The 23,872-nt window shown below is 37.1% G+C and overlaps 1 long non-coding RNA gene across 1 annotated transcript; it reads right to left on the bottom strand.

Annotated features, from left to right (window-relative positions):
- Window positions 1–22,843: 22,843 nt before the first annotated feature.
- On the bottom strand, window positions 22,844–23,515 carry LOC135791267 (uncharacterized). Its single transcript, XR_010547989.1, has 3 exons — window positions 23,414–23,515; window positions 23,268–23,357; window positions 22,844–23,217 (listed from the first exon to the last, which is right to left on the bottom strand). It is a non-coding gene; the product is annotated as an uncharacterized lncRNA (long non-coding RNA).
- Window positions 23,516–23,872: the final 357 nt, after the last annotated feature.

The raw sequence follows: 23,872 nt of genomic DNA, 5'->3' as shown, positions 1-23,872 counted from the left end.
GTTCCGGTGAAACTTAATTCATAAGCATTTTGGGTAATAAATGTAAAGGTAACATTAAAATACTACAAAAGCAACCCTGAAAAATATTGTTGAGGTTGAACCGATGAAAGCTATTTGACACAATTTCTAAACCCTATATTATTAGAAAAAAAATTATAGGAAATATCGTACAGTCGTTGGGCGGAAATATGGGATAGAGTTGATGAAGTTCGCGAAGAAGAGCGAATGAAAGGACAGGAGAAGAACAAAAAATTGCACGTGAAAAGCGCCGTGTTAGTATGACTCAAAGCGAGGCGGAACAAAGTTTGCCGGGTCAGCTAGTCTATATATATAAAAGAAAGTCGACGTAGTTACTACACTTATAACTAAAGAACGGCTAATCCGATTTAGCTAAAAATTGGTGAAGAGGTAGCTTAGAGCCAGGAGACGGTAATAGAATACTTTTTGAAGTGAAAACTTCTTAAAAAGGCACTAAACGACACTAAAAAGAGACAAACATATTCGCTTATCATGGATTATCCTGCGGGAGAATAAGAGGACACAAATACAAAGTTTTCTATTATCTCCGTCTCCGCTTTGTGCGATGCTTCGTAGTTTCCCCATAACCATAGACGTGCGTGTGTTTGTACGTGTTGGTTGAAGTTGCCCGGTTGATGTGTTTGTTTGAATAAGATTACTAGGATACTTTTGTAGTGAATACTCCTTTAGAGAATACTAAACGACAGTAAAAGAAACAAACATATTCGCTTATATAGCCTACGGGAGAAAAAGAGCATACAAATATAATGTTTTCGACTATCTCCGTCTGCCCTTTGTGCAATTCATAGCTTCCCCTAAGCATAGACGTGCGTTTCGTAGCTTCCCCTAAGCATCAACATGCGTGAAGCGTTACATTTTAAAGAAACCGCAACCCAAATCAGTGTAACAACAAAACGTTAATTGAGGGCGTAGTATTTGCCACGATCAATTATACGGGGCCCCAGGGCCTGAGGGCCCACGTAAATTAATGTAAGGAACCTTTACCTCCATATAAGGCCTCCAAAAATTTTTTCTACAGGGGCCCCGACAGGAAACACGCTACGCCGCTGTTGTGCACACTTGAAAAATGTTCCGGTTAGAAACCTTTTCATTAACCGCGTTAGCTAATAAAATAGTTTCAAATGGTGAAACATATAAAAACTACATAGGCGAAATACCGTTGAGTTTGATACCGTTATTGATAAAGGTATGTGTGTTTACTTACTATAATTTTATAATAATTATTAGAAAAAAAATTATAGGAAATATCGTACAGTCGTTGGGCGGAAATATGGTATAGAGTTAATGGAGTTCGCGAAGGATTGCGAATAGAAAGGACTGAAAAAGCAACAAGTAATTGCACGTAAAAGCGCCGTGTTAGTATGACTCGACTTCGTGCTTCTCAATCACCAGAGCATAGCGAGGCGGAACAAAGTTTGCCGGGTCAGCTAGTCTATATATATAAAAGAAAGTCGACGTAGTTACTACACTTATAACTAAAGAACGGCTAATCCGATTTAGCTAAAAATTGGTGAAGAGGTAGCTTAGAGCCAGGAGACGGTAATAGAATACTTTTTGAAGTGAAAACTTCTTAAAAAGGCACTAAACGACACTAAAAGAGACAAACATATTCGCTTATATGGATTATCCTGCGGGAGAATAAGAGAACACAAATACAAAGTTTTTTTTTTTAAAAAATTTTAATTTATGAAAACAGAAGATACAAACGATTTTCTCCCTGGCTTTGTGCACGAGTGACTATCAGAAAACGTAGCACTTTCAAGATTGCTAAACTAAAACACTAAGCCGGAAATTTAGAACGATGGCCCCGTTGGGGTAGTTTAGTATTAACAGTTTCATGTTACCTGGTTTACCCGAAGGGTCCTAGTTTTCATATTTAATACTTTGAATCCAGGTTGGATGTGAATTTGTTAATGAAAATAAGTAAAATTTTTATTTTTGTCTATTAGAACTATTTTATTTGGATACATTTTTTCAAATTTGCACCTAATTTGAGAGTTGCAAAAGCTAATCATATTATGAATACTGAATACATTTGAGGACAAACGTATCTTTTTCTCTAATTCGTCTCTTCAATTTGTGCGGGATTAGAATTGTACGTATTTGAGTCTTCATTCAACATTCATCTTCCCAACATAAAACAAGCGTATAAGAAGGGCCCCGAGTAAACCTTAATAGATTAATAAACAAAAAATAAAAACTTATTTTTCCGATCAAAATATGCTGAAACGAAAATAAATGCAAGTCATGAAGGATATCGCACATAGGATTGAACTTCTAAGAAGGAAATTTGAATAAAAAAAAAGAGGTAAAGATAAAAATCAGAAAACAGGAACTGAACAACCGTTTTGTGGATTTAGAGTTGGCACAGTTTGAAAATATGGCTTGCATTTTTTTCCGTGTTGTAGTTATGACATCGAATTCATTTCACTTGTGTATAATAAATTGATCTTTTTCTGTCAATATTTAAATTTCACCAGTTACTGCAAAGCAAATAAACCTGAACTTTGGAACTGGAATTCATTTTAATTTGTGGTAAAAATTGTTTTATAAATCTAAACAATGGAGTACAGACTAAAGTTTAGAAACACTACTAACGATATAACTTCTATTCCATGCAGTCTATCCACATTTACCTAGGTAAATATTTAATCGTTAATCATTACTCCAACATAATTTTTTAATAAAATATAATCTCACAAACTTTCAACTTTTATCCCGGGCACTCTGCAAAAAATTAAGTAATAATTCAAGTTCAAACTAATTTTACAAATTTACAACAAACTCGAAATAATTAAAATTGGGTTTCCTCGCATATTTAAAAATTGAATTTAAAAGTTTTTTCTATTTTTAAAGAAATTCGTAGTTTATAAAATCTGATGTTTATGATTGTAAAGATTTAAAACAAATTTTTTGCAGACTCCAGATGTTCTATTACTAGAATTATGTTGGGACGGCTTGAAATTGTACTTTAAATCCTTTGTTTCTAAAGAGTATAATGAATTTTGATTTACCAAATATATTGGAGTACTAAATCATTATTTTAAATACACTGAATTAAAACCCGTAACACTCTTATTTTATACAGACAATCGGGTTTAACATTGTTAATCTTGTTCAATTTATTATTGTTTTATTCAAACGGATTTTTAAAGTTTTTAAGTATACTATTGACTGGTGTTAGTCAGTATTAGTTAAGTTCTTATTTAAATTTGTTCTATAATATCACAACTAGTTATTGGTTAAATTACTCTATTCTATTAATGTACTTCGAACAGGTTAGGGGCCCAGAAATAGACTGTGTCTGTGGTTTAAAAGCAAATGTTGTGTGGACTCGGTTATGACTCGATAATTCTCTTTGCGGTGTAATTTCTTGGTAAATAATGCTAATACATTCATTATCCGGTGCCAAATCAAACTGACCAGCGATGAAATCTTGAGTGCACCATTCTTGAGTTCGTGTCTTCATATAATTCGGGCTTTCTGAGCATGTCCAAATTCGTCTGCGGACAAAGGAATGGCAAGTGTAGTGGGTTCTTCAAAATTGCTTAATGATGCCTCAGTGATGACATTCATCGCCTTTTGCATCGCAAAAATGATGTTTTTTCACTGGAAATTTGGAACATATTAAATCCTTTACAGCAAATAACTGAATTTTGTCGGCATTCCATTGATTTGCGTAAGATTCAATTTTCATTAAAAGCACAACTGTAATTAAACGTAAAACGAAAATCCGAAATAATAATCGTTAGTTTAATATAATGATCCAGTGAGATTTTCTTTGTGAACAAAACTGACACTTGAAACATACAATTTTAAATTTTGATAATTGCGAACAGTTGCTTCTCAAGAATTACAGTCGCAAGATCGATAGGTGATTCTCTGTTCTCAATATATGAATTTAAAATGAGTAAGGCTACTAAGGAAAGAAACGCACTTCGTATTTAAGTGCAAGAATCGAGCAATATGAGTAAATGTTCAATTCACAAATATTTCGAGTCAAATGCGTCAATGAATCGAAGTAGGAACTGTATGGCGCACAAGCTCCGTAAAGCAGTGTTCTTCGCACATGGATTGTGCGACAGAGGACTACAACACGACGTTTAAGTTTGCTTAAATAACGATTATCGAGGCATGTAAGTGGAGTATAAATTTTGAGAAGTCGGGATTATCTGAACATTTCATGTGTGACCTGACACCAGGAGTTCCCGTCTTGTATATTTCCAACAAAGAAAGTACTTCGGAATTCCAGACTCCTTATACAAGCTTGTACGTGATAAGCAAAATAACTTGTCGAAAGATTTTTCATGTCGTCATTGAACCAATGAAATTTCATAACCAGAATTATGCCCTATCAACCAGGATCGCTGTCAATGAAATGGCAACATATCAAAACCAGTGAATTAAGACAGGAGGAGCTATTTGTGTTGCTAAAAATCGATTCTTAAAATAATGAGAAACGGGCATAATAGTATCCTGAGTGAGTATTTATTTAATTGGATGCTTGAAGATACAATCAGTGTAGTAACGATGAGGCAGTTTGTGATGATTACTAGTGGTTGTAAACACTTTGAATCTATACCTACATATCGTTGTAAGCAGATATTTTAAATAACCATCTGCACAGGTAATGAGATAGTCCGCATAATGCTTGACACTTTACAGTGGTAGAGCAAAATTTGCGACAACAGGCATAAAGATTAGTTAAGAATCATATACTTCCAAACATTAACTGTTTTGGTCGAGTTGAAAGAAGGAATCAATATTGTTGAATGGTGCTTGTGAAAGCACCGGCTAAAGTCTAGGGCAAGCTGTTAACAGGACTTTTCGGTAATCCTAACGGTAAGATGGTGAAGCTAGAGGTTTTATGGCAGTAACAAAGGTGTATCTTACGAAATATGTTGCACGGCTAGTTGTCAAACGACAAAGAAACCGAAGCTAGTTTAACTGAGATTCGCATATTTCGAAGGGATAACGTTTGTGGAACAAATGTCTATACAACAGCAATGTGTAAATTAATGGTGAAAGCACCAAAATATTATTAGCTCGTATATTTCAGCTCAAAAGTAACTATACATTGAATAAGGTGGAAAATTACATACGCATTAAAGTCAATAATAATTTGCGAATTAATTGAAACAGCAATATCCCAACTGTTCAGAAGTTGTGATGTTAATGATTGAGTGTTTAATGACGTGGTCACACCTTTGAATGGGTAAATACTAATATGGCAAGGATTGCGTCAATTACAACTTGATGTTTCTTAGAATTACATAACGACAACATTTTAATTAAGAAGATTTTAGGACATGGCTCGACAATACATGTGACATCTTCATTCAATAAATTGTTCTAAATGAGTATTATCATGCTAGGATGTTTAAAGCTTTTACAGACAAATTGGAAAATTTACGGATCGGTGTAGATATAATTAGTCAAACATGTTTGACCAATTATACAATGCAATTGACTTAAACAAGTGAAATAAGCTACCATTGTTGTAGTCATATAGTTATTGTACTGCAGAGGAGTCTGCATCAATTAAGACACTGATTGTTATTGGCGTTAATTTAAATTATTCTTTTAAAATTCATTCCAACACAAACAAGTTAGAAACTTAACAATTATTACTTCATCATCTCGTAAACTTAGTATTAATAAAAACGAATAATAAAAATTCGTCGTTTTTATGCTGTTTTACGCGTTAAAACGCAGATTAAAGCTCAAAACGTGCTGTTTTGCTAAAATAAGCATTTTCAAGCATTTTAGATCGTTGAAATCGTTCAAATAGAAGCAATATTAATAAAAACGAATAATAAAAATTCGTCGTTTTTATGCTGTTTTACGCGTTAAAACGCAGATTAAAGCTCAAAACGTGCTGTTTTGCTAAAATAAGCATTTTCAAGCATTTTAGATCGTTGAAATCGTTCAAATAGAAGCAATATTAATACAAAACAAAGAATTTGTTAAAAAAAATAATACAATCCAGCATACTTGCACGGTGGGCGGTTGGGTACGATATGGTATGATGAGGTATGGTGAGGTATAGTAAGGTGAGGTAATGACTTGGTTTGAAGAATCTTTTAAGTGGGCGGTGGGGAAGGTAAGGTAAGGTGAGGTATGGTAAGGTAATGGCTTGGCAGGATCCCGCACATCTAAAACACAACCGTAACATCCTGTATAAACCTTAAAAAAAAGACCCTACGAGTCCGACGACTGTGGTTGCGTCGTTTTTTCTCCATTGTTTCAATGTATAACAATTACAAACATTACAAAAATACAAACTGAGACTATATAAACTGCCGGATTCTTTCCAAGTGACTTAGGGGCTTTCTAGCCACCTTGTGTGTTAGTCAGTAGTTAGTTAAGTTCGTTACTTTGTCAAGGGTAGTTCTGTTCTATGTAATATCAAGCAACACTGGATTGTTATTGGCGTTTAAATAATAAACTCTCTATTCTTATTAAAATTCACTCTGCGCAACAGGTTATGGGCCCAGTTTAACTACGACTGGCTGTGTGTGTGTTTTAAAAGAAAGTGTGTGTTGTGGACATAAGAACGGTTACTCAGACTTCTTGAATTATTCTTGTGCTTTGCGTGTGTATTAATTTCGGTTTGGTATAAAATGGCGTCAGAAGACATTCGCGTTCCGGTTTTGACAAAGTCAAACTACCAGCGATGGAAATACGAAGTCACATCGTACTTGGAAAGTGTTGGTGTCTTCGATATAGTGTCGGGAGCTGAGCCATGTCCAAATTCGACGACACATGCCAAGGAAGCAAAGGAATGGCGGAAGGGTGACGCTAGGGCGAAACGGATTTTAACTGGAGGCCTCAGTGATGACGATCACGCAAGCATACGCAAATGTGAGTTCTCACTGGAAATTTGGGACACAATTAAATCCTTATACGAGGCCAAAACTGAGACTAACAAATATTTGTTGGGTCAGGCATTACATGCATTGAAGTTTAGCGAGGATCAGTCAATTTCCAGTTATTGTGCACAACTGTCAATTATCGTTCAAAACTTGAAAACGGCCGGGGAAATAGTAGCGGACTCGCTGCTAGTTTCAAAACTTATTAATGATCTTCCGTCGAGATTTAGTTCTTTTCGTGAACAATACTATCTCTTAACGGCATCAGGCCAAGTTTTAAATTTCGATAAGCTGCGGGAACAGTTGCTTCTCCTGGAAGCAACACGCAGTGGCTATGCAGTAGGCCAAGATCACGATGTAGGTGATGCTCTGTTCTCAAAATTGAATTTGAGGGAAGATGGGCAGAGAGGCACAAAGGGAAAGAAACGCACCGTGCGCTGCATTAAGTGCAAGAAAGTCGGCCACTATGCAGATAAGTGTTCAATTCGACGAAATGATTTGGCGCAGACACATCAAGTGTCGGGAGTTGAATCGTCACGGGGTGCAGCGTTAATGTTGGCGCATGCAGATGATGTAAACGCAGTGTGCAACTCTTCGGAGAGAGAAAACACATGGATTGGCGACAGCGGGGCTACGCACCACATGACGTTTCAACGTGCGTTGTTTATTACGTTTTACGAACTGGCGGATGGGCATTTTCCAGTCAGAGTTGGAAACGGTGAAATAATTTATGCGACGGGTCGGGGCGATATCGAAGTGGTGTCGAAATCTGGCGGCTTGGTGTTGCTGACTGATGTACTCTACATTTTGCGTTTATGTTGACAAAATGATAATAAATTTTCGGAAAAACCTTCACATGATAATTATAGTTAGACACCATTCCAACAAACATCCGCTCTTAAAGCGTTGGTTAACTTTTTCCGACGGTTCTATCAATGGAAGCACATTCCAACACGTTTGAGTTTGATCTGCCGCTGCCGGTATCCGTATAATTACTGTTTCATACCAGTAAATGGCCTAATAAGAATTTCAATTTCCAGCAATTAACAGCAATAATGGTTCGTCCTAAGAAAACAACACGTGAACGTACACGCATTGTGACCAATGTGAAATCTGTGTGTGCTGAAATTCTCGAACGTCTGAAACGTCTAGAAAAGAAGTTGAGTAAAATTGAAAGACAGCCACGGCGCAAATCGAAGGCATCAAGAGCACCAATTGATGATTTTGATGTGTATGATTATCAACCACCTGTGCCAGTTGAAGTTATGAAGTTATAAGTGGGAGCAAAGCGGAGGAGTTCTGCGATATTTGCGTGTGTGCTGAACAATCGCAGAAGCCGTTTGACGAAAATGAGAAACGGGCAATGTATCCTGGTGAGTTGATTTATTTTGACATTTGCGGTCCAATACCTTGTAGATCATTCAGTGGTGCAATCGTGATGGCAGTCTTTGTGGATGATTATTCTGGTTTGGTTTTTGTTAAGCCATTGAAATCAAAGGCTGAGATTGTTGCTGCAGTGCAAGATGTAATTGCAGAATTTAACGCAGCTGGGCACGAGGTAAGACGCATGAGGTCGGATAATGCCTGTGAATTTAAGAGTGGTGAGATGCAAAAGATTATGCGACACCACGGCATTAAAATTGAGTACAGCGCACCATACACACCACAACAAATGGGTCGAGTCGAAAGACAGAATCGAACCATTGTTGCGATGAGTCGCGCCATGATAAACGGCGCCGGGCTTCCTCAAAGTCTATGGGCGGAAGCATGTACAACAGCGGCACATCTTCGAAATACCATCCCGTTAAAACGGTTAAGAGGTCGAACGCTTCACGAGGCGTTTTATGGCAGTAAGCCAAAGATCGGTACGGCATATGTTTTGTCAAACGATCCAAAGAAATCGAAGCTAAATCTGAAATCTGATCCGATGGTGCTCGTCGGGTATTCTTAGGAGGGGTATTGTTTGTGGAAACGCGGAACAATGCGGGCAATAACAAGCCGCAATGTGGTAATAAACGAAGTGGTACCAAAATCTTCAGCCGTAATTGATGTGGCTCGGGAAGAAAACGCTGTGGTACCTGATACCGATTGTGTCAAGGTAGAGTCAAGAATTGCGGACAGAACGCGTTCAAAAGCAAGCATATCAATGTGTGCTGAAGCTTTCTTGAGTAACGCAATTTCTCCTATGACTGTCGCTGAAGCCAGAAGCTCCGATGTTGCAGTCGAGTGGGAGGCGGCAATGAATGTCGAATTGACGTCTCTGCAACACAATCAAACGTGGACGCTCGTGGATCGCCCTGATGGGGTGAATATAATTCGGAACAAGTGGGTATATCGGATAAAAATGAAACCAGACGGCAGTGTGGATCGGTACAAGGCGCGATTAGTAGTCAAAGGTTGCTCGCAGAAACCGGGCATCGATTTTGCAGAAACATTTTCACCAGTGGCAAGATTTGAGTCAGTGAGGACGTTGTTAGCGGTTGCAGCAGCAAAGAACTTTGAAGTCTATCAGTTAGACGTGAAAACTGCGTTTCTGTGTGGTGATATTGACAGGCCAATTTATATGAAACAACCTGATGGGTTCGACGATGACAGCGGTCAGGTTTGTCGGCTTAACCGCAGTCTTTATGGATTGTAGCAGGCGCCACGACAATGGTACTCTAAATTTGATGAGTTCATGATTCAGTTTTGACTAGGTGCCACTACACAAGACCTTTGCGTGTACACGTCGAAGAATTATGAACTTATAGTGGCACTATATGTTGATGATGGCCTGGTTATTGGAAAGACAAGAGTTGATATCGAACAAATGCTGCAAGCATTACGAGAACAGTTCGAAATCAGCAGTGCCGAAGTATCATGTTACCTAGGCATTGAAATCGAGCGAGATCGTTTGGCTAAAAGACAGCGGACAAGACAGTGCAACCCCTTTGCATGTCGACAACGCAGCAGCCAATAAGTTGATCAACAATCCAGTATATCATCGGAGGACAAAACACATAGATGTAAAGTACCACTACACGCGGGAAATCGTCAAAAATTGTGAAATAGTGATTTACTAAGTGGCCAGTTCCGGACAACTGACGGACTGTTTAACAAAACCTTTGGATAAGGAAAAATTTACGAAAAATGTGCGTGATCTCGGTATAGATTAATTAGTGACAGTGCGAGTGGGTTGATCTCGGTTTTGATTAATTAGTGAAAGTGCGAGTGGGAGTGTTGAGTTACGCGCTCTTTCACAAGTGGTGTTGCGCCACGGGAGGGGTTCACCCCAAGTGACTTAGGGGCTTTCTTGCCACCTTGTGTGTTTTTCAATTAGTTAAGTTCGTAACTTTGTCGAGGGTAGTTCTTTTATGTAAAACTAATCAACACTGTTCTTGTTAAAATGTCAACTCTACGCAACAGAAGGTACCACAGTAGTTAATGTAGAAGTACAAGATCCCAATAGTGTGGTGGTGATTAAACCAACACGGGAGATTATTATCACACCTGGAACTATAAATTCTCCAAAATTATTGATGTTTTTGCTACTATTCTTGATGTCCCTATGCCTCCGTATAATCTCATGAGGGATGCGTTTTGCACAATTGGTACCCGTTTGAACAACATTGAATTAGCGAATTTTATTGTTTTATTTAACACTAAAGGAGAAACTGATAAGCCTGATATTGAATTTATTCATTTTGAGTTTCTCAATCAAGATCCGACTTTCCTGGAGGCTTTCTTTGAGAAATTTGGAATTATTGAAGAGTTTGCTAGTCAACTTCGTGCCGCTAATCTGTTGCATAGTCTTCTATTGTTTTTGCCTACATTGTTACACCCTGTATCACGTGGAGAAATGTTTCTTCAAGATTTAGACCTAAAAACACCGCCGAGATTATTCCCGCATTATTTTGAGGAAGGTGACGATGCCCAGGTGGATATTAATTCGATCAATCAGATTGTTAAACCTTTATTATGTACTACTCCGTTTATTGCAAGTGATGTTTCGATTCGATATTCCTGAATGTGATGAGATCGAATACTAGTCCAATGAGTATTGGAGGTGATATTGTGCGTATTTGGCAGGGACTATTTATCACCCTGCAGGCGCGTGTCGAATGAGTTTTGATAAAGCTAACCGTGGTGGATTCCAGATTAAGGATGTGGGGGATAAAGAATTTGAGGGTTGCTGATTCCAGTACTATTCCTGCTTTGGTCAGTGGGCATAATAATTTGCCTACTTGTGCATTGGCTGAGAATGCTGCTGATATAATTAAGGAAAATAGAAAGAAATCTATCTTTCGTATTAATTTATCTTAGTCGTAGTTCAAATATTTTTGAGGAGAAAGTACATACTAGCGGCATCTAGGTATAATGTATTGCATTTTTATGTAAACATACTATTCGTTTAGGTAGTGTGATGCATGACCACATTTACGTCCGTGTGACACACGTACACGGGTGCCCCTCCGTAACAAATCTCACTGACATGGTGCGATTCTGTGTTCACCACTTAACAAACGAACGTACGAAAGCTCCAAGACGCTTCGTACGGCGAAGTTATGGATCGGCCTTAAGTGGTATTCTGTGCGCTCATCTGTAACTTTACCTAAAGTCAACCCCGCTGCACGATAGAATTTGACAGAAAGCGTGCGAGTTTCAAATGTATGGGTTCTTCAATTATCCAAATATGCCACAAATATGTGTTAATACTTATTATTTCTATTTCGGTTCTATACTGACGTTTGAAAAGTCGCAATCAAAACTTGTTATTGTTCATTGTTTTGATTTTTAAATTACCTTTGAAGAAACACAATCAAAAAATATAAATAATCTTTTATATGCTACGTATTTGGCTCATTATCAGCAAATACTTGTGAAAAATTGACAAAATATTCATCTCAAAATTATTTGTTTTACGAGTTTTTTTTTTAATTTGAAATTTTTGCTTGAAAACGTGGAATTTTGCATTTGAAAAATACAGATACACTCGATGCGTGCAATTCCTTGTCATCTTCATCTTTTTTCACATCTGCTGAGCACACGGCTCGTCAAAATATTCCACTTTACCAATTTCGATGAATAGGCAGACTGAGACAGCAGACGACCGAGTGCGGTTGCGAGTGAGAACGAAGAGCTGCGGTAAGGCAGTTTCACCCGCGCCAAGAGAGCAGCGCATGCGTATAACATGTTACGAAAGCTATGGCACCCTCAAGCTGCTCGAAAAATTGAGGCGACCCGAACCCTCCAAAAGACCTCCGTTGGGCACTCAGAATCGCAATTTGTGTTCGTTCGACAGTACGGCACTTCGGGTGCTGCTCAGAATAACACCATAAGTCAAACATTTTTACATGCGGGTGCGTGCGTCACACTCTACGAAACACTCTATAATTTTAGGAGGTATGTTTAAGCCACCTTAGAGGGCGCAACGCTACACTTCACTAAATAAAATAGTCAAGTTCGCGTACGTGACCGGACTTTTGCCCCCAAGACGATCGCTCACACGACAACTGCTCACAGACAACTGCCCACAGTCATAACTGCGCACACGGACAGTTGCTCACAGGGCTTTTGCTCACATTGACAATTGCTCACACGGACAATTACGCACACAGACAATTGCTCACTATTTATTTTTTAAAATTTTTTTTTTATCAATGAATATTAATTATGAAATAATTTATTCACAAATATATAACAATTAAGAGGCTTGAACGCTAATAGTGTTTGATTTTTCAAATAAACTATTTGTTCATACTATCTTAATTAATTAGCAATAAATTTACCTCTTTGAAGTTTCACTTCTAGTATACTCACACATAATTTTTAATAATTACATAAATAAATAACTAATATATGAATAATTGTAAATTTGACAATCTCCTTAAATATTGCATTATTATTCATTGTTTTTTAATAAATATAAAAAAATTAAATTGTGAGCAATTGTCCGTGTGAGCAAAAGTCCTGTGAGCAATTGTCAATGTGAGGAAAAGCCATGTACGCAACTGTCCATGTGCGCAGTTATGACTGTGGGCAGTTGTCTGGGAGCAGTTGTCGTGTGAGCGATCGTCTTGGGGGCAAAAGTCCGGGAACCGTTCGCGTTCAGTAAGGGCCCCCGCACACTACAAACTTTTTATCGGCAGATAGTTTGGTCGGGCTTATAATCAGTATGAAGATGTATGCAAGTCCGCATACTACAACGATTTTGTATCGGCCGATAAATAAGTTTGATGGGCTACCCAACTGCGTTCAAACTAAACTATCGGCCAACCAGGCCAACTATCGGCCGACTGCAATATCAGTATGGAGCTCGTCGCAAGCGCGCACACCGACCGATTGTTTAGTCGGCCGACCGCTCTCTTCAACGGTAGCTGACAAAGTAAAAATAGTCGGCCGACTGTTGTCTAGTGTGCGCACTCACCACAAACCCAACTGTTTAGTTGGCGTAGTGTGCGCGCTCACAGCCCAACCCGATCAAAATATCGGCCGATAAAAAATTTGTAGAGTGTTTGCTTTTCTTAGCTTAAAATAGTCAAGATTAGTGTGCGCACACCTCTCGTTTCATGCCGCGTGCCGCGTTCTTTATTAAATTCGGCAATTTGCGATCTGTTTGATTAACAATCGTCATTATTGACGATTAATTGATGTGTTTTGTGTTTTGCTAAGGATTTATCGCGTGTAGAATTTTTCTAAATGTGAATTTATTGTGTTTATTATGCTTAGTGTTTCCGTGAGTGAAATGCCGTCGGATGCCCATTGTCAATATGTTCTGATTTTCAATTATTATAATTAAAATTAGTTTGTATTTGATTTTGGACTTGTGCGAATCCCTGTTGTTGTTAGAAGATGTTTTTGTGTTCAAGCTACTTGGTAAATATTGTTATATGCATAATTATAGCGATTATCCAGAACAGTACATAATGGTAAAACTAATTTTCTGTTCTTTTTTATTTTAGAATCTACTATCGTTCAGTATAGTGTTCGAAATGCATGTAAGTAAATAAATTAAATCGTGGTATTTGTTTATTAAATTCAGTTTCAAGTTTAAATGCTTAATAACCACATTTTGGAGAAAATGGAAATGAAATAAATATAATAAGGATTAAAAGAACAAATTTGTAATATTCTGTTTAAATTATCCAATTTATTATTAATTATTAATATAATATTGGATTGTATTTATTATGTTTGTATTTAAATGTCAGTGTAGTCATTTCATAGGAGAATTGTATTCGTTTTACACAATATGTGCTTATCTGACTAAGTTGGTATGTAAACAACTTTTTTATGGCAATCGACGGGTGAAATGCAACGCGCAGAATTTGCTGCGTTGTCGTTGTCCTCATGCCATCGACGCGCTGGCTTAGAAATTCAGGTAGTTTTTGACGTGATAACGTCTTTAAAATCGTTTTAGTCGGGTGACATGTTCAGAAACTTCACACCAAAACCTCACGAGGCCGATCGCAGGTATAACGAGAGAGAGACGGACCGATCTCCCATCTCATCTCGAGCGCTGCCAGTCATTCCGTGAAACTTGTCACGCGGAATCCACACGAGCGGAGGCAGGCATAGCGTTCGAGTGAGTGGACCGATCTTCCGTCTCTCTCACTCTAGCGGCATTCAAACGAATGGAGATTTTCTCGAGCGGGTAAGTTTTCATTGAATGTTTAACAGTGAAACAAAATGTGAAGTGCAAGTGAAGTGTTACAACAATTGCAACAAAAAAATCTATATCACCAATAAGACGTTATCACGTAAACATCTCGATCGTAAACCTACTTTACAAACAACCATTTTTTTTAATATTTTTAGCACATATTTCAACTTCGCCTGCATGGAGTCTGGACGGATCGAGTAGTCCAGAGGAAATGTTGACGGTCCTAAGCCCGTGTAAAGAAGGAAGGTTCAAGGGTGAGGCCAGCGACCTGCCCTGGGTAAAAAGGATTAAAGTGCTCAAAGTACCAGTGGAGAGCCTCGGAATGGGACAGATCTAACGATAACGAACAAGGCAAGAAAACGGAAACAAAGAATAACAAAGCAACATAACCTAAGATTGGCAACGTGGAATATCAGGGCACTCAGTAACCGACAACAAGAACTGGAAAACGAAATTAAAGACTATAAAATTGATATGTGCGCGATTCAGGAAACCAAAAGAAAAGGCAAAGGACAGATGATTATTGGGGAATATCTATTAATATACAGTGGAGTTAAGGAAAACATGAGAGCAAAGGAAGGTGTTGGAATAATGATTCACAAAAAGTATGTAGACAGCATTAAAGGAATATCGTATGTTTCAGAACGAATTGTAAGAATTAGAATAGAAATCAACAAAACAAAATTAAATATAGTCAGTGTGTATGCTCCTGAGAACTGTAGAAGCCAAACCATAAGGGAAGATTTCTACGATAAACTACAAGAGGAGCTAGACAAAATCAACAACAACGAAGCTATTATAATCCTAGGAGACCTAAATGCAAGAGTTGGAAATAGAGTAATACCGGGCATTAAACAACGGTTCAATGAGGAAGTAGAAAATGAAAATGGGGAACTTTTGACAACCTTATGCACAATCAATGAGCTAAGAATAAATAACACATTTTACAACCACAAGCAGCAACATAAGTATACTTTCAACAATGAACGCGGATATAGGTCAACAATAGACTATATCATCACGAACAGGGAAATACCACCAACAGATATATTAGACATAAGAAGTTTAACATCAGCAGATATTGGAAGCGACCACAATTTAGTTATGGCGAAAATTAGAATTAATCCCATCAAAAAAACGAAATCAAATAAAGAAACTAAGCTACAGGAAAAAATAAAAGTGGAAGGACTGTCAGATGAAACAACAAGAAACCTTTACCTAAATAGACTAGAACAAAAAATATTGAACAACAGCATAACAGATGAGGATGATGTAGACAAAGCATGGGATAAACTAAAGACCAATGTCACACAAGCTGCAGAGGAAGCATTGGGAAGCAAGGAAGTAAAACCATACAACCCCTTTGACGCGATTAACAACACAAGGATTAGAATACAAGAAGAAGCTACTAGTGTGAACAAAAATGAGATCGCAGAAGTACTAGCAAAACTGAAAAACAGAAAAGCAGCCGGCCCGGATGGAATAGCCAACGAATTATTGAAGTATGGAGGTCAAAAATTAATAACAGAAATTACCAAGATGATCAACAAAGTATTAAAAGAACGCAGAATACCCAATGAATGGAGGACAAGTACCCTAATTATGCTATTCAAAAAAGGAGATAGGCAAATACCATCAAATTACAGGGGAATCACCTTACTCAGTACAACACTAAAAATAACAACTCGAATAATATCCAACAAAATACTAGAACGAACTACATTCGGGGACGAACAACAAGGATTTCGAACAGGAAGATCGTGCAACGACGCCATATTCATCCTTAGACAAATAAAAGAGAAGGCAATAGAATGGAACCGACCAGCATTTATTTGTTTTGTGGACCTAAAAAAAGCCTTTGACCGCATAAAGCTACATGACATCACAATTATACTACAAAATCGACAAATTCCACAAGACATTACGGAAACAATAGAAAACATCTACACCAAGAACCAAGTAAAAATAAGAGTCAATAATGAAACAACTGAGCCAATAAACATCGGAACCGGCATAAGACAAGGAGACTCATTGAGCCCGTTGTTGTTCAACTTGGTGATGGAAGAAATAATAAATAAAACCAGGAAGTGTCAAGGATATATAATGGGAAACAAAAAAGTAAATATGGTATGCTATGCGGATGACGCTGTACTCATAACGAACTCTGAAGACAACCTCCAGAAAATTTTGCACCAGTTCAACAAAGCAGGCAAATTGTACAACATGGAAATAGCGCCTGAAAAAACAAAATGTATGGTATTATCAGCTACACCAATCAGATGCAAACTGGAAGTAGAAGGAAAAATAATAGAACAAATCAGCGAGTTCAAGTACCTGGGAATCAACATTTCAAGCCACGCAGGTATAAGGGAAGAAGTAGCGGAACAAGTTGAGAAGGGAACTAAAATTGCGGGATGCCTGAAAAACACCATATGGAATAATAAACACCTAAGAAAAGAAGCTAAGGTATCTATTTATAAAGCAGTAATTAGACCCATTTTAACGTATTCAGCGGAAACAAGACCGGAAACAACAATAACTGCCAGACTTCTTACAACAGCAGAAATGAGAACACTACGGTGTGTGGAAGGCAAAACGATCAGAGACAGAATCAAGAATGAGGACATCAGAAGAACGTGCAAAATAGAAAACATTACTGAATGGAGCGAAATGAGAAGGAACGAATGGAATGAACACATAGAAAGAATGGAAGGATCGAGAATAGTTAGGGTTGCTAGAGACAACTCTCCAAGAGGAAGAAGATCACTCGGTAGACCAAGAAAAAGGTGGAGTGATCACTTCGGCCAGGCCCACTGAAGAAGAACAGGCAACAGTGCCTATTTTGGAAGAATAAGAAGAAGAAGAAGAAGCACATATTTCGACCACAAACAATATGTTTGGATGTGCAATTTATTAATTTAAATTCTCCTTTATATTCTAGGAATAGAGACAAGATGTATTGATGGCCAATTTGGGATAATCTTGGTAAGAATATCATTATATTTTTCTCAGTAACTCGGAAGTATTTTCCGAGATGCGGAACTAGAAGAGTCATAATGACGTGTGAGTGGTAAAATGACACGTGTTCAGGGCATTGTACGAGGATAGCGATAGATGTGACTCGTATTTAGGGTACCGTATGAGGGCAGCGGTAGATGTGACTCGTGTTCAAGGCATCGTACGAGGGCAGCGATAGATGTGACTCGTATTCGGAAAAGTCATTTTAAATGATACGCTTTTAACGTTCCCGGAATTCGGCCAAGAAGATTTTCAAAATTGGCTTCTAAATTGCAATTTTCAATATTTTCATTTCATGTTTCATCGTGGGAAATGGCTTATGTTTTGGGAACAGTTTGTGTTTTTCGTGTGTTCTCTTTTTAGTCTTGTTGAGGAAGTTTCATTTTAAACGATACTGATTAAGCACCTCCGAAATTCGGCCGGGAACACTCTCAAAATTGGCTTTTCACGTTTAGTCGTGGAAATTGGCTAATATCTCAGAAAAGGTTTGTGTTATTGGGGTGTTCTTTTTTTGTTGTTATAGAAGAAGAAGCATTTTAAATGATACGCATTTGACACCCCCGAAATTCGGCCGAAAACACCCTCAAAATTAGGCTGTTTCAATTTTTTTCAAGTTTTATGGTGGAAATTGGCTTATATCTCGAAAACGGTTTGCGTTATAGGGGTATTTTCTTTTTAGTCTTATAGAGGAAGAGTCATTTAAAGGGATACGCAAAAGCTGCTCCCGGCATTCGGCCGGGAAGAGCCTCAAAATTGGCTTTAAAGTTAAGCAATTTTCAAAATTTTTAAAATTTCAAATTTCATAGTAGAATTGGCTCATATCACGGGAACAGTTTGTGTTATTTGAGTGTTCTTTTTTTCTTATCGTAGCATAAGAGTCACTTTAAACGATACGCATTTAACATCCTCGAAATTTGGCCAGGAATACCCTCAATATTGGCTTCAAAATAGAACAATGTTTAATATTTTTCATGTTTCATCGTGGAAATTGGCTCATATCTTGGAAACGGTTTGCGTTATTGAGGTGTTCTTTTTTTGATGTTATAAAAAAAGAGTAATTTTAATCGATATGTTTTTGAAACCCCCGAATTCGGCCGGAAACACCCGCAAAATTGGCTTCAAAATTAGACAATTTTCAATATTTTTTATGTTTTGTTGTGGAAATTGGCTCATATCTCGGGAACGGTATGAGTTATTGGGGTATTCTTTATTTGCTATTGTAGAAGGAGAATCATTTTATACAATACGCATTTGATACCCCCGAAAATCGGCGGGGAACACTCTCTAATTTGGCTTCAAAATTAAGTCATTTTCAATATTTTTCATGTTTCCTCGAGGAAATTGGCTCATATCGCGGGAACGGTTTGTGCTAAAGGGGTGTTATTTTTTTGTCGTTATAGAAGAAGAGTCATTTTAAACGATACGCATTTGACAGCCCCGAAATTCGGCCGTGAGTACCCTCAAAATTGGCTTTAAAATTGAGCAATTTTCAATATTTTTCATGTTTTGTCGTGAAAATTGGCTCATATCTCGGGAACGATTTGCGTTATTGGGGTGTTTGTTTTTGTTGTTATAGAAAAAGGATCATTTTAAACGATAATCAATTTATACTTATAATTGCTACAATTTATACATCAATATATTGTGTTAACTGCATGCGTGTTTCCGTTAGTGAGTTGCCGTCGGACGCTGTACGTTGATATCTTGTGATTTTCAATAATAGTGATTAAAATACATTTGCATTACATTCTAGATTTGTGCAACTTTCTTTTACGTCAATAGAAGTTGTCCGAAACACAAGGAAGTGCATACATTAATTCTTAGTATTTGTATTCTAAATTAACTTCCCAGTTGCATTGTGAATAGTAGATTCATCTAGAAAATAAAAATAGTATAAAATAATAAGGATTAATTGGGCACATTAATAATGATTTGTTTAATTTATGAGATATATTATTGAGAAGGAATGCAATGTCAACTTTTAGTTATTGTCTGTATTATATGTATTATCCTACATCAACTATCGTGCGATTTCAATGTAATCTGGTTGCGTTTGTTTTTTCAATGAATTGTTTTGTTTCGTGCCGTTTGATGAACAGTTTATACGTGTTTCTCGCGGATGATGTCGCGTTGTGTGCAGTTTGTTTAATTCATATTTAAGAAGTTCATTCCCGCCGGAGTGCGGAAAATTCAAGTAGTTTTTCAATATATTTAGCACACATTTCGACAACAAACATTATCATCGTCTATGTTCCAGGAATAGAGACAAGATGTCTTGAGGACCAATGAGGTCGGTAGAAGTGACTCGTATTCACGACACCGTATGAGGGTAACGGTAGAAGTGACTTGTATTCAGGGCACCGTACGAGAGTAGCGGTAGAAGTGACTCGTATTCAGGGCACCATACGAGGGTGAATTCCCAGCCCAACTCGTTGCGTTAGAAATTGTAGTTTTTTCTGAATAACACGCGAACCGTGTGTTTTAGTAACTTCAAAAAAATTTCCTCGATGCATAATTTAGATATATAATTATTATTCAACGCTTGAGAACACACACAAACGAAAAAATAACGAAGACTCGATACACTTTAGTTACCACTAAATACAGGCGGTATGCTATTGCATTAGAGACCCAATTAACGAATTAAATTAAATGCACAAGCAACGTGGCGAGTTGAAGTGCAGAACATGAACCAGCCGACGGTAAAATAAACTGACCTCTTATCATGTAAAAATATACCTGCGTGCGCGCAAAGAGAAAGTAACAGCGCACATCCAGGCTGAGTGTGCACAACGTATACAAAGATAAGACACAATACATACAAGGCCAATCTATGAACACGACGTATTGAACAGTAAATAACCAGTCCTTTCATTCGCAATCCTTCGAAACCTAGTTGCATTACGGTTTTGTCGGATAAGATTTGATCGTTTTAGTCGCTGCATGGGAAGCTACGAAGCATCGCACAAAGAAGAGACGGAGAAAACTCGTTTAGTATCTTCCAAAGAAGTTTTCACTTCAAAAAGTATTAAAAACAGTATCCTACACTTACTATGTCCTATTCAAACAAACACATCAACTACGCAACTTCAACCAACACGTACAAACCCACGCACGTCTATGCTTAGGGGGAAGCTACGAATTGCACAAAGAGGACAGGGAGATAATAGAAAACATTATATTTGTGTGCTCTTTTTCTCCCGTAGGCTAAACCATATAAGCGAATATGTTTGTTTCCTTTTAGTGTCGTTTAGTGTTTTCTAAAGAAGTTTTCACTTCAAAAAGTATCCTAGTAACCTTCTCCAAACAAAAACATCAACCGGTCAACTTCAACCCACACGTACACACATACACACGTCTATGCTTAGGGGGGAAGCTACGAAGCATCGCACAAAGAGGAGACGGGGATAATAGAAATTGCGTTCTCTTATTCTCCCGCAAGATAATCCATATACGCAAATATGTTTGTCTCTTTTTAGTGTCGTTTAGTGCCTTTTTAGAAAAGTTTTCACTTCAAAAAGTATCCTATTACCTTCTCCTGGCCCTAAGCAACCTCTCCACCAATTTTTAGCTAAATTGAATTAGCCGTTCTTTAGTTATAATGGAGTTAACCAACACGACTTTCTTATATATATAGATTGATGCAACTATTTGGGGTAAAACTTGCCGCGTGTTTGAGTCGTGACAACAACTTCGTGTATCATTGATTACCAAATCTATTATAACGACGTAACTGCAAAAGCTGTCAAGCTGTTTAAAAATTAGTTTTAACGATTTTATTATTATATCTTCGGAAAACTTGTTTATTTATGTATAACTAGCTAACCCGGCAAACTTTATTCTGCCTCGCTTTTCACGTGCAATTTCTTGTTCTTCTTCAGTCCTTTCATTCGCAATCCTTTGAATCCTAGTTGAATTACGGTTTTGTCGGATAAGATTTGATCGTTTTAGTCGCTGCATGGGAAGCTACGAAGCATCGCACAAAGAAGAGACGGAGAAACCTCGTTTAGTATCTTCCCAAAAAGTTTTCACTTCAAAAAGTATTAAAATAAGTATCCTACACTTACTATGTCCTATTCAAACAAACACATCAACCGGGCAACTTCAACCAACACGTACACACATACACACGTCTATGCTTAGGGGGAAGCTACGAATCGCACAAAGAGGAGACGTTATTAGTGTGCTCTTTTTCTCCCGTAGGCTAAACCATATAAGCGAATATGTTTGTTTCCTTTTAGTGTCGTTTAGTGTTCTCTAAAAAAGTTTTCACTTCAAAAAGTATCCTAGTAACCTTCTCCAAACAAAAACATCAACCGGTCAACATCAACCCACACGTACACACATACACACGTATATGCTTAGGGGGACGCTACGAATCGCACAAAGGGGAGACGGAGATAAAAAAAAACATTAAATTTATGTGCTCTTTTTTTCCCGTAGGCTAAACCATATAAGCGAATATGTTTGTTTCCTTTTAGTGTCGTTTAGTGTTCTCTAAAAAAGTTTTCACTTTAAAAAGTATCCTAGTAACCTTCTCCAAACAAAAACATCAACCGGTCAATTTCAACCCACACGTACACACATACACACGTCTACGCTACGAAGCATCGCACAAAGGGAGACGGGGATAATAGAAAACTTAGTATTTGTATAAATACGTTATATTGGTAAATTTATTATGACATCTATTTGAATTCCATGTTAAATATATTACCTATTCAGTTCAACTTTTTGACTCAACATCTGATATTGTCTACGTTTGTCTCGTGTAGTACCTACGTCTTCATAGACAGGTTAAAATGTCGGCCAAATCAAATTTCTAGTTTTGCTTTGACCGCGTGTGAAAGTGGGTGTGTCCGCGTGTTTTAGACAAATGGAAAAAGATCGATCGATGATTTGATTCTTGTTTTTAAAGGGGAAATTGCGATTGAAGGTGCGCAACATAGCTGAGAAGGTAGGCATATCAAAAGACCGCTTGACTATGTTGAGAAATAAATTGCTAATTTTCCAAAATTTTCTTTTTTCTCTTTTATGCTAAGTACCTACTTATCGGACCACCATCGAAGTCAGTTGTTATTGATCCACATTCAAGATATATATCACAAATTATAAACATTCCCAAATTCACATATATATATATATATATATATATATATATATATATATTAAATTAAATTAATTAATTAATTAAATTAAATTATTAAATTCATTGTCCTGACGGTTTGTTTAGTCGGAAACAGATTCAATTATTTTGTACAATTCAGCCGGTGCACAATTATCCCAATTTCCACAATATTAGAATCCAGAAAATTAATCTACTACCCCTAAACATTCTCTATTCTAATAATAAACATCCTGTTAAACATTCACACTAATTTAATTTGTGCAGTATTGAGAAAAAGCATAACAATAGAATAAGCAAACTTGAAAACCTGAAAAATTGTCGCATAAGAATAAGATGAATCTCTCAATGAATTAGTTACATACACTAAGCACAAGCGGTAACGAATAAGATCCATAATCTCCAAGAGGAAAAACGAATCCACGATAGGAATTCATATTCATAAACATAAGCATCCGCACACTCTGAATATCACCATCCCATGGACAAGCGTAAAAAGTAGCTTCTCTGATATTTTCGCCCTAAAACTGGCATAAATCACTTTATTCATTAAATGTATTGTGCAGCTTACTAAAGTTATCACTCTTTCGCCAATATATCCTATTATGAACGTGGCCCATACATAAACTGCTAAGTGAAACACCGAAAGCATATCAAATTTCTACAAATAAATATTTTGAATACTAAGAGTAATTTACATCAGAGAAATATAGGTACAATTAATTCTGTTATTAATATTAGTGCTACGACTAGTCCAGAGACTAAAAATTGAACCAAAATCGGCGATCTGCACATTAATATTGTTTTAAACCAGAATCTAAAACATTACAGCTCTAAAAAATTAAATAATAATTACATGCAATATTAGTTTCTAGCCTTCTTATCGACATATGCTGTTTGTAAGCTAATAATAAAAGATCATGCCGACTTTCGCGATTGTTAGAATTTGTGATATCATCTAGAGTTGCCTGAAACTGTTCGAAAAATATTTCCAAATATATCAGCATACCATACACCATAATAACTGGTAATAGTACGCTAATAGCTTGATATATAAGAAAACTAATAATAGCTATATTGTATAGAGCCCGATAAGTATGATTAATCTCCATCGAAAAATACTGGAATATAAATTTGATATTTATTTAAAATATATTTAAATAATGAATTAGGAAT

The sequence above is a fragment of the Atheta coriaria genome, unplaced genomic scaffold (assembly GCF_025399875.1).
Source record: "Atheta coriaria isolate IRGN ID8LTWV9N9 unplaced genomic scaffold, Caltech_Dcor_3.1 hic_scaffold_4_pilon, whole genome shotgun sequence".
In the NCBI taxonomy this organism is placed as follows: domain Eukaryota; kingdom Metazoa; phylum Arthropoda; class Insecta; order Coleoptera; family Staphylinidae; genus Dalotia; species Dalotia coriaria.
This window is presented reverse-complemented; position numbering and strand designations above follow the sequence as displayed.